General features: G+C 45.1%; 1 protein-coding gene across 3 annotated transcripts in view; it reads right to left on the bottom strand.

Annotated features, from left to right (window-relative positions):
• The window catches only part of MRTFB (myocardin related transcription factor B), a 137876-nt gene that overhangs the window by 116642 nt on the left and 6012 nt on the right, over positions 1-15222 (bottom strand). For all 3 annotated transcript variants that reach the window (XR_013975649.1, XM_080942507.1, XM_080942508.1), the window contains exon 2: positions 12777-12837. The gene's annotated coding sequence lies outside the window, so the exon portion shown is untranslated. The remainder of the gene's footprint in view (positions 1-12776; positions 12838-15222) is intronic.

Raw genomic sequence — 15222 nt, 5'->3', positions numbered from 1 at the left:
CTGTCATTAAAATAAAGAGGTGCACACCCTTAATCCCAGCATGGGGCTAACCTGGTCTGCCTAACAAGTTCCAGACCAGCCAAAGCTATATATTAACCCCATCACAGGAAAGAAAAACAGACAGGAAGGGAGGGAGGGAAGGAAAAGGAAAAGGAAAGAAAGACAAGCTGCCTGAATTCTGCATCTCTTTCAGCAGTACAATGAGACTTTTGCTGTGGCAAAGGACTAGTGTTACTGCCTTCAACACACCTTTCCTCTTAACCTTTCCAAAAGCAAAACTATAAAAGCAAATGACTAGTGGGTGGAGAAGTGAACCAACTGGTCTCCCTGGATTGCACAGTGGTCTGCTGACTGGTTCTGAAGCCCACATGTTTAGCTCGGCCACGAACACTGATGGCTCTGTTACTAGATACTGAGATCATCCCTACTACAACCCGCCCTAAAGCGGTCCATCGATTCAGGTAAACATTCACTACACACGCTCTCTGTGTCTGGCACTGTTGAAGTGTTGAACTTCATGCAGCAGGGCCAAGATCACATTATAAAACTGTTCTGGGTCTCTGGATGGACTTAGCTACTGTACTAAGCACACAGTGAAAAGAAAGCAGTGGGAAAATGCTCAGTAGCAAGCCCAGGACAGCCACTCTTGTAATGGAGCTAGCTGGCTCCAAAGAGGTCCGTCCTACTTGGACTAGAAAAAAATGTGGAAAGCTAACAACAATTAGACCCAAAGGTTGGAAAATAGTAATAACTGAAATTTGAGTAAATTCTTAGAGATTATATCAAAGATAATATTTAACACCATATTTTTCCATTTGTTTTCAGGGGGTGCACTTGTGAATGCTTTGGTTTCAGACAGGCTCTTACCCTGGGTAGGCTGGAACTCATAATATAGCCTAGGCTGACACTGAGGAGCAGTTGACAGGCTGCTCACTGGTGGCCTTTCAGCCTTCTGAGTACTGAGGTTACAGATATGTGCCGCCCTGGACTTAAAAAACCACTCTTTATTCCTGGTTTTAGAGAACTCGTGCTCTGGACCTAGTATAAAAATTGAATCATACAGAAGGTACATGTGCTTTATAGAATACTCAGTAAAGTCCAGAAGACACACACCTTCAACTGTCCAAGAACATCCATTTGAAAACAACTCTTTTTTTCCACAGCTCCCATGGACTAAAACACCAACCACTGAGCACACATGGAGAGACCCATGGCTCCAGGTGCATATGCAGCAGAGGACAGCATTGTCTGGCATCAATGTGAGAAGAGGCCTTTGGTTTAGTGAAGGCACATTTTCCCGGTGTAGGGGAATGCCAAGGTGCTGAGGTAGAGAGGGTGACTGGGAGAGGGAACATCTTCATGGAAGCAAGTGGGGGGAGGGGTGGACATAGAGTGGGGGAGGGGATAACATTTGAAATGTAAATACAGAGAATAGCCAATAAAATAATTTTAAAAAAGAAAATTATTCTTCTCTGTTCCTTGTAGTGATGTTTCTGGCTTTTTCTCTAACAGAACTCACTGAGGACTTTCTGAGGACAGAACCACTGAGCTCCTGGAGATAGGGATGTGGTACTGGCAGAGCTTCAGTTCCCTTGGGAAAGGTTCTCCTGTTCTAAGTAAATGTTTCAGTTACCTCTGAAATACCATGTTCTATCATCTCAAAGAACAACTTCACAAACAGCAAGCCTTCAGTGGCTTTTGTGCAGCAGAAGGATTCTCTGCAGCATGTTAAATGCACCATTCCCTGAGCCGCCCCACGTTAGCCTCCTGCTCAGCTGCAGTCTGGGGCACAGGCTCCGTTCTGGAGAGCAGCCGTGTGCGGGAGCAGCCGCAGTCTGGGGCACAGCCTCCGTTCTGGAGAGCAGTGGGACCCATCACACAAGCAACATGTAAGCAACGGGACCTAGAAACTCGCTTGATTGTTTTTGTTTCACTTTTAAAATGCAAACTATTCTGTATTAGGTAAAACAAAACAAAAAATATCCAAAAAGGAGAAGCATATAACATACACAGAGCTAGGCCTTCACTTCTTCTGCTGTCCTGACTTCTGTAACAGTGGGACAGACTCCTGCTGTGAGTGCCACTTCCGTAAGTGTGGTCTGTGCTTCCACGTGACATCCACACTGTCAAATACAGTCCTAAGATGGCATTTTCCTTTGAAAGGAAGCACTGCTCCATGGCATGGCTCAGCATCTGCTGCCAGCTACTAATCACTGGCCCGTCACGCTCACTATGCTAGGTAGGGGACATTCTGATGATGGTAGCCACGTCACAAGCAGAAAACTCCTTCTCATTACTAACAGCTCAGAGGACACCTTGTGTGGCAGGGAGTCACCCAGGCTAGGTGTGACCACACCTGCTGAGAATGTCTACTCACCTCACCATGCACACCTACAGTTTAATAGCTCTCAGCGGAGTCAATAATTCTGTAATTTGACTTAATCTTAGCATAGAAGACAGGTAATGTGACAACAAGACTAGATGCATGCCTAACTCCACGTTCCAAGTATCTGAAAGCACACAGCCTGTACTACTATACAGAATAAAGCCAGGTCTTTCTGGTAAGATGCCTCAGTGGATACAGTGTTTACTATAAAAGCAGTAGGCCTTGGCTTTGATTCCCAGGGCCTCCACCACCTCCTTGTATACCCCCCTCCCACAAAAACTCAGCTGAGCATGGAGCTGGAGAAGTGGCTCAGGGGTAAAGAGCATTCACTGCTTTTTGCAGAGATATGGGTCACAAGCAACTATACCCAGAAAATGAGCTAATAGTTCCCACACTTTAAGGACTTCTGCTGTCTTTGAGATTAAGACAAAGATGGAAATTCAGACCTTACTATGCAAGAGCAAGACCCTCCACAGCACTGTAGCCACTGTGGACCTGACATGCTATGGGCGAAGCTACAGCAGCTACAGCTGATGTGCTTGAGAAATGTGTGTGCACGGTGTGCGAACCTCCTCTCCTCACTCCCAGCACCTCCCTCTCATAGGTGCTGTAGTCTGTTTTAGTTTGAATCTCTATCACTACAATGAAACATGACCAAAACGTAACTTGGGGAGTAAAGAGTTTATTTGGCTTACATTTCCACATTGCTATCCATTATCGAAGGAAATCAGAACAGGAACTCAGGGCAGGAACCTGGGAGCAGGAACTGATGCAGAGGACATTGAGAGTGCTTCTTACTGGCTTGCTCCTCATAACTTGTTCAGCTTGCTTTCTTCTAGAACCCAGGACCACCAGCCCAGGGATGGCACCACACGCAATGGGCTGGACCCTGCACCATCAGCTGCAAATTATGAAAATACCTTATAGCCTTGCCTACAGTCCAATTTTATGGAAGTGTTTTCTCCACTGAGGTTCCCACAGACAACTCTAGCTTGTATGTCAAGCTGACATAAGATTAGCTAGCATATAGCCTAACTTTCTTCTGTGTCCTTTCTCTTCTGTACGTTTGAAGCGTGGTCTTATGTAAACTCAGGTACTGAAGTCCTGACTCCCCTTCCTCTGTCTCCCAAGAGCAGGAACTGTATTATTCAGTTCCCCTGCATTCCTGCAGCCACTCAGCTTAACTTCTACAAGCTCCTTAACAGTGAGCTGCAGTGGTTTCTCACTCAGATCTTTCTGACTGCATCTCAGTAGGGGCAGATCGTCTGGATTTGCCACCCTCCCATATTTTGTGCTTTGTCAAAATTGTGAATCATGGTTAGTTTTCCTATCAACTTACTATAAATCAGAATCACATATGTAGGGAGCCTCACCTGAAGAACTGTGGGTGAAAGACCTACCTGAACTGTGGTGGGCATGTTCTAGCAGCAACCCCAGTGAAAAGATTACAGCAGAGGATACACCACTAGCTTTTCCTCCTGTGGCCTCCTCTTGTCACGGAGGTGACCTGCTTTGTTGTCCCTGCTGCTGCTTCCTTCAGTGATATCAGAACCAGAGTTCCCAGACTGCCATTGTGGGCTAAGGACCAGGGGCAATCAGGAGTCTTCCATTTGGGCACCAAATTGGGTTTGGTGAAGCTCCTAGCCTTATAAACTGACCAGCTGGCTACTGGGTGGTCAGCATCTGCAGTGAGAGACAGCTCCTGTGGGATGCCTCCGACTGCTGAGGTGCCTGCCTAAAGGACCAAGGAATCACCAGGTTCTCAGTCTCTCAGCTGTGGGGCAAATGCTACTACTATCTTAACAGAATCTGACCTAAGAAATATAGCATAATAAATAAGTATTCACCCCATTGCTTCTGTTCCTCTGATAAACTCTAATACCCATGGCCTCCGTTGAATCTTCAGAACTTAAGTAAAGGTGGAGAGAACAGACTTCACTCATACATAGGAATACATGCTGTGTACACAGACACGCAACCTCAATAGCACCTACATAAATATAACAGATACAAGTAAAATAAAGCAAAATAAAAAATTAATGACTCTCAAGCGTGTGTGAAGAGTGGTCTTACTGTACAAGATGCATCCAGCCCTGACAAGGCAAGGCTCTTTTCAGCAAAGCCTGTGAATAGCATGTCTGGATAAGAGATGTTTACTCATTTACAACGTTGGGGCTGTGAACGTTCTATTTAAAATGGCACCACCTTTAAAGTGTTAATTAGTAAAGACCGACACTAACAACTTCTTGAAGAATAACTATCTCTTTGGAAAGGAATAAACTGTATCAGGTGCACTGTGCTTACTTTTAGCGGACGCTGTTAAGTGTATCTCAAGTCAATAATCTTCCAAGGCGGTTCCATAGCTGATTTACAGTGTGGTGGTACAGGGTCTGAGGCACAGGAGTTTCCTGTGTGAACTCCATACCTTTGTTTATTTATTTATGTTTTTTAAAAAAACTGCATGTATGCATCTCTCTATGTGTGTGCATGTATGTGAGTTTATCAGACAGGCCCAAAGTTAACGTGTGGTGCTCTATTCAGTCACTATTTATTGAAGCTCCCTCACTCGCCAGTTCGTCCTCTAGTTCCTCACAGTGCACAGATCACAAAAGCCGCCACAGCTTTATCTGGGTGCTGGGGACCTGAACCTGTCTGCTCAAGCCCACGCAGCAAGTGCTTGATCCCATGAGTAATCTCAACTCGTGGTTTTTGCTTTTCTGTGGTGAGGGTCTCACTCTGGAGCTGGGCTGGCCTGAACTCTTTTAGTAACCTAGGGTAGCCTGGGACTCAGAACAGTCCTGCCTCTGAGCGCTGGGATGATGGGCGAGTCCTGAGAGTATGTTCTAGAATGTACTGTTTTCTCAAAGTCTTTGAGTAGCTTTGTAAAAATTCAGCCTATCCAAGGCCTTAATCTCCCTGATACAAACTCTAACACAAGCATTAATCTATAGTTCAAATAAAAATGATCAGTTATTTTTAAAATAAGTATAGAACTTATCTGATAGTCATTTAAAAGGCTGTAACCTGACTTCTTGTCCAGAAATGTCTATTAAATTACAACTTGATAAGGGCCTGCATTTGCAGCCAATTTAATCAATGTTCTATGGTAAAACTAGCAAATAATAATAAGAAGAAGAATAATGAATAAGAATAGCTCAGTCTCCACTGCATGGAGGAAAGAAAAATGGGCAATAAGCAACATTAAAGATACAGCTGGGCTTCTTTAACCATCAGTTACGCAGCTATGGATTCCGCCAACTGTGTGGACGTCTTTAAAAACACATTTTTATCCTGTACGCGGCCTCTCTCCCTAAACTGTCTGGTACCACGGTTTACATAGCATCCCCACTATACTGAGCACAATAAGTACTACAGAGATGGGTTAGAGTAGACAGAGGGACTGGAGACAAGGCTCAGCAGCTCACCAGGCTGCGGAAAACTGCCCCCTGAGGACGCCAGTTCCTGAGGAACCTAAGCCTCCACAGGGACCCACCCTCATGCATATATCCTGGCTCACACACAGCTAAAAATAAACCTTTAAAGTAGACAGACGAATGTGCATAGGTTAGATGTCAACATTACATAGGGTGTACCCACAGGGTGTCTGGAAACAGCAGCCATGAGACCTAGGGAAGGCTTTATGGGCAGGTTCCACTAAGACTAGCATGCCATTGGCAGGTTCCACTAAGACTAGCATGCCATTGGCAGGTTCCACTAAGACTAGCATGCCATTGGCAGGTTCCACTAAGACTAGCATGCCATTGGCAGGTTCCACTAAGAATAGCATACCATTGGCAGGTTCCACTAAGAATAGCATACCATTGGCAGGTTCCACTAAGAATAGCATGCCATTGGCAGGTTCCACTAAGAATAGCATGCCATTGGCAGGTTCCACTAAGACTAGCATGCCATTGGCAGGTTCCACTAAGACTAGCATGCCATTGGCAGGTTCCACTAAGACTAGCATGCCATTGGCAGGTTCCACTAAGACTAGCATGCCATTGGCAGGTTCCACTAAGAATAGCATGCCATTGGCAGGTTCCACTAAGAATAGCATGCCATTGGCAGGTTCCACTAAGACTAGCATGCCATTGGCAGGTTCCACTAAGAATAGCATGCCATTGGCAGGTTCCACTAAGAATAGCATGCCATTGGTAGGTTGGTAGGACAAAGGTGGTTCCTACAAAAGCAACACAGTTGTATTTTTGTCTTAAAAACGCTTTGCCCAAGTAAAAACATTATATGCTTATATAAAAATATACAAGTATGCTTTTATAAATTTTAAATAATAATAAGATTAGGACACCCAAGCTACCAATGGCTTGGTTTTCTTGGATACAGAGAGAGCATGGAGCTGGGAGCAAAGACACTGCAACATTAAACGGCAAACACCAAAGTCAGCCCCACTCCTGGACCGGTACCCAGTGGCTATTAAGAGATAGAAAAAGTCTGTCTTCAAGATGCCAAGGTTTGAAACCTGCAACTTATTTTATTTTTACATAATAGCTGAAACTAAGCTAACACCCGCTATTTGGAATACAAAATTCTAAAATCTAAAATATTACCATTAACTGCATCCTTACTTTAGAGTGAACTTACAGTCCCTCCCATTCAGAGGCCCTGAGTTATTAAGAACCCTACTCATATCTCCATAATTGGTCAGAGCAGGTTTTCTAGGTACAATCTGTGTCATTCCCAGTGTATCATAAACATCTTGAGTTTACAGAAGAGATCTGGAAGCAGCCAGGGTGCCATTCTTTGACTCAATTATTCTTAAAGGGAAAGTCTCTCTGTTTCTATTATCTTGATTCCCTAAATCTAATTTTAGGAAACAAATTTAATTTATTGACTCGACTGTCAGCAGGTAACTAATGACATTAAACATCGGGTAAAACAAAAAGGAAAGAAAGAGATGAAGAATGAGCTAGGCACAATGGTATTATATTACTTGGACACGGAAATCCCAGACTAGAGAGTATCCAAACCAGAAACGTCCTTTAGCCACTAAGATCCAAGGTTTTTCAACCATCTGGCCTGATACAATAACTCCCAAATCTCTGTGTGCTACCCCCATCCAAGAGAGGATCCACCCAAAGAACCGCTCCAAACACCTAGCCTGTGACACACGCAGGATACAGGCTCTACAGAGACACAGCCAAGAAAGCATTCTCAGGCTTCTAGTAGAGGATGAAGTTAAGTCCATCAAGCTATGAAAATGTTATACCCCAGCAGAGTCTCACCTAGACTACACTGACTAAAACTGTTCAGCTGACATTCTACATTCTGCTCTGCCCAGGCTTCAATCTCCTTACTCTTGGGCAAGAAATGGCTTCCAAAGCCACAAACTTGTAAGGTCTCCTTGACCTGTCCCTTCATGACAGATCCTGGGCCAGCTCACATTTCCAGAGTGATGTGCACCAGATGAACCCACTGGACACCTTCCTCTTCTGCTGAGGACTGTGGCTGGCAGAGGGCTCGGCCGGAGTGCTGCTGTGACCCCGAAAACGCCAGCTGGGAGGAAAGGCTCTTTCCCTCTCTGGCTTTAGTGCTGACAGCCCTGCCCAGTGAACAGGCCCACTGCCTTTCCCCAGGCACCCTGACTAGCTCTGCCGCCGTGGCCTTTCCAGCCTCTGCCTTCACACTGCACCACTAGTACCCAGCTCGGTTCTCAGCAGCTCTCAGAAACAGCAGCACAAGAGCCCAATGGTTATCGTCACACCCAGGCCCTAAAGAACACTTAACCACAATAACTGCCTCATCCCTTTTCTCTGCTAGACACCTCAATGCCCTCACCTACTGCCAAGGACACAGCCCATCCCCCACAATCAATACTCTCCTCCAGTCAAACGGCTACTGGGAGTATTATGCCCCGAATACTCTGGAGCTGAGCTTGAGCTCAGCCCTCCCACCAAACACGGAAGGATGTTCCATCCCACCATTACTAGGAGGATGCTTTCTTTCCTACAAACTCGAGGAAGCTCAACCAAGAGGCTTTCCTTGGGCTTATTCCTGGGCATCAAAGCTATTACATCTAAATCTACATTTTACTATGACTACACTGAAAAGCTATTTTAGTATAACATTTTTATTTATTCTTGGGTATTTTTATACATAGTGTTTTGATCATATTCACTCAACTCTTCTGCTTAACTCTAGCCAGACCCAGCCTCACCTCCCTATTCCTTCCACTTCATGTCCCCATTTTTCTATTTTTATAAGCCAGAGTCCAATTTGTGCTGCCCACAGACTCCTGGTGTTGGGTCACAAGTGGTTCAACTACCACTCCTCTTAAAACACCAGACTCTCTTCCCCAGAAGCCACCAACTATCCCCAGCCCCTCACCAGGGGTGGGAAGATCGTGGACCCCTCCCCTCTCTGCTAAAATGTTGACTGGCTTGATCCTGTGTAGGCCCCAGGTGCTGTGATCTCGTGAGTACAGGGGTCCCTGTCATAGCCAGAAGACAGTATTTCTCTGGTCCTGCCTAACCTCTGGGTCTTACAATTTTCCTTCCCACTTGTCTATGTGCGTTGCCTTTGTAGGAAGGGAGCGACACAGAGGCTCCATCTGTGGCTGAGCACTTCACTGACCATTCTGACAAATGGACACAGCATCGAACTTCTCTCTACATTCAGGTTTCTTTCCCTACAGGTTAGTGAAGCTCTCGGGATTCATCAAAATTTCTTTGTGCAGTGGATGGTGGTTAACACAGAAACTTACAACTGGTCAGAGAGCAACGTGTCAGCAGGGTGCCCTATGCACACAGCTTAATCAAGGCTGCCACGGGCAGCAGAGGCTGTGTGCACACCCAGTAACAAAGATGAAATCCCTGGAGATCATGAGAAGTCCTGTCCCCACGTAGCTTCAACAACTGCACCCACTCTGTGCAGCCACTCCCCACCAAACACACAAGTGAAAACCACCACCAAAAGAAAATACTGTGGAAGGTCACAAAAGCATTATTCACCAAAACACACAAGTGAAAACCACCACCAAAAGAAAATACTGTGGAAGGTCACAAAAGCATTATTCACCAAAACACACAAGTGAAAACCACCACCAAAAAAAAATACTGTGGAAGGTCACAAAAGCATTATTCACCAAAACACACAAGTGAAAACCACCACCAAAAGAAAATACTGTGGAAGGTCACAAAAGCATTATTTTTAATGGCTAAGAAGTAGAAATCACCTAAGTGTCCACCCAAAGATAAGATAATATATATCCATATAACAGAATATTATACTGGAGTAAAAAACGAAGCTTTGATATTTGCTACAATATAAATGGACCTTAGTAACATGCTGTACTGGACAGTTTTATGACAACTTGACAGAGTCTTATGAAAGGGGGAAACTTCAATTTAGAAAATGCCCCCACAGGATGGCCTGTAGTAAGCCTATGGTGCATTTTCTTAATTAATGATTGATGCAGGAGGGCTCAGCTTGCTGTGGGCAGTGCTACGGTTGGGCCTGGGTTCTGTAAAAAAGCAGGCTGAGCAAGTTATGAGTAGCAAGGCAGTCAGCAGCACCCCCCATGACCTCTACATCAGCTCCTGCCTCAAGGTTCCTGCCCTGCTTGAGTTCCTGTCCTGACTTCCCTGAGTTGTAAAGTCGAGATAAACCCTTTCCTTCAAGCTGTTTATGTCCGTGGTGTTTTATCACAAACAATAGAAACCCTAACAAAAAGAGCTATATACTGAATGACTACATTTATATGATATATCCAGAATAGCTAAATTCATGAAGACAAAGATTAATGCTGCCAGGAACAGGATTATGGGGGTGAAGGGCATTTCTCCATGGAGTATTCACAATATTCTGGACTTAGTATTGACTAGTACAGAACTTTATGAATATATTAAAGACCACTTTTATGAACCTTGCATTATGTGAGTTAAATATGAGTAAACCATTATTTTAAGAATTAATGGCATAGAGGCATATATATCATAGTACCTCTGCTCAGGGACCTGCTTGAAACAGCCTACAACAGGAAAATATATCTTCAGAACACATAATCTGCTCAAATGAGGAAAGGATTTATTTTCTTACCAATAAGTCCCTATAGTAACCAGCCATAAAATCAAATCCAAGGTAAACAGCCAAAACAAAGGAAGATACAATCTGTAGTTAGCCACTAGGTACAGGATGGAACCAACTCAAAACTGCACAAGGAAAAGGGTTCTTGAGCATGCACCTCCTGCTGATCAGTGATAGCAACAAGTCTAAGGCCCGCCCCATGGAGGAAATCTGCAGCCTCTGACTGGCAGAATGAGGCAAACAGCATTTTCTCCTCTGACTATAACAACACCTTGAAGAAGACCTGTTTCTATTTGGCCATTGGGAGCCTTCTATCTCAGAGCACTGCTAAATTAAACAAGTCTATGTTGTACTGAACACAGCCAGACCCCCTAGCAGGCTGACAGACAGGAAATGAAGAGAAAACGGCACTGGGAGGATGGCAGGGCTTGACCATTATTCTGTTCAATACTGCAGGTTCTCCAACAGCACTCATAACAATCCCGACACCTTCTGTGGGTATACACATACAGATCTGGGAGCCACAGAGAGGATCTGAACCTTGCTTTTTAAAACCTACTAGCTGCATGCCCAAAAACAAGTACTACAATTTCAGTGTGCCCTTCTATCGGTGCTAAATGAACAAAATGAGGTAAAAAACAGGGCACAGTGCTAAAGAACGGCCCACCGCAGAACATCTTTCTCCTTATGACTCCATGTCAGACCCATGCAGGGCTTATCCTCAGTTTCAGTCACTGACATCAGCCATCTGCACGGAGCCACCAGCACAAGACCCCATGAGGATCATTTCTACTAAATGGTCTCCCTCCCCTATCAGCCCCCGCCATGGAACTGAAGACAAGAAGCCATCAATAAAGCCTCTCAGATGTATTAAATCAGGGCGTGACACAGGCCTTCATTCACCCAGCAGGCATTTAAAAGCACTGAACCGAGACATTTGAAGTGCGTATTGTGCAGAACGGTAATTGGTAACCTTTCCATAAGACTGATGCAATCTGATTATAATTCCCAAGTGTCAGCAGTCAGTTTTTAAGGTAAAAGAAAAGGAAGTGGGATAGCTTCAAGCACTCAGGGAGAGGTGTGGGAGGGCGTCCTTTCCCTCTGACAGCAATTCTCATTTGACTGAAGGCTGCTAGAACAAGCCCAGACTGAAAAAAAAAAAATCTGTCACATTAGAATTGATTGAAATGCTATCAAGATGAAACTTACTGGGTTTAACATACAAACTTAGCCTTCCCCTTCCCTTCTCTGAAGACACAGAAAGATTGTGTGTGTGGAGCTGTGTCTATCTATGCTAAAGATAAAAGGCCAGTTTGCACCATATTCTCAGGTGGTATGTCCAGCAAGCAGCTAGATTCTGCTGCTGCAGCCTTCTTCTGCCCAGCTCCTGATGAATTTCAGCATGCCACGCAAGGCACAGCTCCCAAGGCAGTAGAGTTTTCAGGGAGGGATGATGAGACACAGAGCTGAGGGATATGGGACTTAGAAAATAACTTGTGGCCCAGGCTACTACTCTCCCCTCCACCCCATCTAAAGCTCTACCTTAAGCCCAGCAGTATGGAAGAGAAAGAGTCAGACTGATACTGGGGACCAGCTATTGTCACCACAGAGCAGTTGGTATGGTGGCTTCCTCAACACTATTCAGTCTTCTTTCCCTCACTGCACAGCAGTTTTTGTCTGGAAAGTCAACAACCCTGAATGCTCAGGCTCAACTTCCCAACTCTGCCCAGCTTTCCACCCAACAACCACTGCGTCTGCCAGTTTAACTAAACTCGCCTGCCATGGGCAGAGACGGTGTGGACACACCCAGTGTGCGGAAGTGTCAGCGTACGGTGCCTCACCAAGGCTACAGGGTCTGCACTGATGTCCGGTTACTCCTCACTCCCATGTAACTCAGAACTGCTTTCAAGGCTCCCACAGCAGTGAAACAGGAGACCCAGAGCCAGGAGCTGCACAACTGAGGGGAAATGGGGGTCATTCTATTGTTCCTCAGAGGAGGCCCAGGGAAGCCTCCTCCATTCAGAACCCAGAGCTGCTGTCACGTCCACCTCAGCTCACCCCAAAAGCCTAAAGACCCAACTTCAATCCAGATCTTATGATGGAAAGAAAGACTCACCTCCCAAAAGTTGGCCTCTAACACAAACATGTGCACCCTCTTCCTCTGTGTGTATCTTTGTTTCTCTCTCTTCTTGAGATGGCACAAACTTACAATGTAGACCCCTTACACACCTCACAACTCCTAGATTCTAGAGCACTCCTATGACAACCACTCATTACACCAGAGAAAAGGAGGTTATGAAGAATTTAAATTTTTTTCAGAGAAAACATTTAAAATCATAAAAAGACTTACCTCAGTAAAAATATTTATTTTCCTGTCTTACATTCTCTTTCTTAGCACCTTTATTATGAACCTGAAAAAAAAAAGTAGAAATTACATGCCAGCAGGTGATTACAAACAGAACACTGAGGTCATCAAAAGGGGACCACCAAGAAACAAAACCCTGACAGAAGGGGAAGCTTCTAAGTCAGGGATCCACGGATGACGGGAGCTGTGCAGCAGGCTGGGGGCTGGGTATAGAGCTCCTGCTCCAACCAGGACATCCCCAGTGAGCCATCACACCTCTGGGGCCACTTTTTGTATGTCTACCGACAGGACTCAACTAAAGACACGAGGGTCAATGGTCACACCGTATGACCCAGCCAGGGGCTCCTTGGTGTCCCTTGAACATTCTTGCTTTGTTCTTATAGCTTCTTACAAAGAAGAATATGCCTCTCACCATGCTCCCTAACGTCTGTTTTAGTTCCTGTAACTGTCTTCAAGGTGCTAAGAGTGTAACAGGTAAGACAAGAAGATGAGTCTCCTGACTCGCAAGGCAGAAAGGAAGACTGGAGTCAAGGCTGTCCTCACTTGTTGACACCTCGCTTGCCAGATCGGGTGTTTGTATGCGTGTTAGGCATTCTTCATAGGATGGTCACAATATTGCTCCAGTTTCCAACATAACTGAGGTATGTTTTTACTGAACGCCATTCTTGACTGGCAACAGAACATTCTGGATAGTGCCCTGGAAACCCCAGGTCTTTGGGAAATATCTAGCAGGATCATGGTCATAGAGAGGACTGAGAAATTTGAGGCTAGAAAGCAGGAAGCCTTGAATGCCAGACCATATCTCATGATCTATTCTCAAATGCACTGATTAGTGACTATACTAGGGTAAGCCTTTGATCCCAGCTGGTTGGGAGGCTGAGGCAGCAGGATTACAAACTCAAGGCTTAACTGAATTCAAGGCCAGCCTGAGAAACTCAGTGAGAGGATATTCCAAAATTTAACAATAAAGGGAGGGAGAAGATGAAGCTGTTAGCACAGTGGGAGCATGCTTCCTAGCATATAAGAGACACTGGGCTGTATCACCACTGCAGCAAAACAATTTTTAAAAAAATGCTGATGACCCTTCTCAGTCTAAGATCTAAGATTCCTGTGGCTTTTCTCTTGTTCTCTTTCAAACATGTTAAGGATAACGGGGTGTGGTGGTGTACGCCTTTGATCAGAACACTCAGGAGGCAGAGGCAAGTGGATCTCTTGAGTTTGAGGCCAGCCTGGCCTACAAAGCAAGTCCAGGACAACCAGTGCTACACAGAGAAACCCTGTCTCAAAAACAAAACAAAAACAAAGATCATGAAGTGCGTAGGAAAATGGAAGTGGTGAGAAAGTGGAGGACTCCAGTGCAAGCTCCCCTCCCCCTCAGGATGGCTCACTGCCCTCCATGTTGCTCCTGTTACACATAAACCAATTCCAGCTTGGAAAAAGCTAAACAGCCTTTGGGGTCATTCCTTTAATGTGCTTTCACTCTTATTTTCCCTGAGAAAAGTAGGAAACAAAGTGCTGAAATGTGCCCAATACATACCCACAACACTGAATTCCCAGCATGCTCTGGGGCAAATGCACGGAGTACAGAAGATATTTGCAGAGATGTAGCTGAGTCTGTGACCCCAACACCAGGGGAACCCCTAAATGAACCAAAGACTGACATGCACTCAGAGGAATAGAATGCCTTTCAGGAAGTACATCCAAATTCAGGCTCTATAGCAGGCTGACAGAAAGCATGGAAACCTCTGGGGAAAGGTGAGGAGCTACAGCAGTGGCTCAGTGCTTAAGAGCTGGTCTTTCAGAAGCTCTGGAGTGATGTCAAGGACCCACACGGTGGCTCACAGCTATTTATAACTCTAGTCCTAGGGGATGCAACACCGTCTTCTGGCCTCTATAGCCGTGGCACACGTTCCAGCAAGATATCTATAGAGATAAATAATTGTATTTTTAAAGGAAGTCCTTCTTTTTTTTTTTTAAAATGAGGCTGGAGAGTTGGTTCAGTGGTTAAGATCACTTGTTCTTGCACAGGAACCAGGTTCTGTTCCCAACATGCACACAGTAGTTCACAACCATTTATTACTCCAGTTCCCAGGAATCCAACGTGTTCTTCTGACGTCCGCAGGCATGCATAGGGAACACATACATACATGCAGGCAAAAACACTCACACATATAAAATAAAACTTAAAAATCTTTTTAAAAAGAAAAGAAAAAATGTGAGCCTTCTTGTTTGGCACAGCACACCAAGTCAATGAGTACCCAGTGACAACGTGAGGGACACAGAGCCAACTTCGGTGACGTCCTAGAGATTAGAAGGAGAGAGCTGCAAAGGGCATGAATGTAGTTGTGTTAAGGTGATACATGACTGGACAGGAGAGAGACAGGCAGGTAGAGCTAGAGGAGCAGAAGTGGAGGCAGGAGGTGGAGAGATC

This window comes from Micromys minutus, assembly GCF_963924665.1.
Source record: "Micromys minutus genome assembly, chromosome: 31".
Lineage (NCBI taxonomy): Eukaryota > Metazoa > Chordata > Mammalia > Rodentia > Muridae > Micromys > Micromys minutus.
Note: the sequence above shows the minus strand (reverse complement) of the source record. Positions and strands in the feature narration are given on the sequence as shown.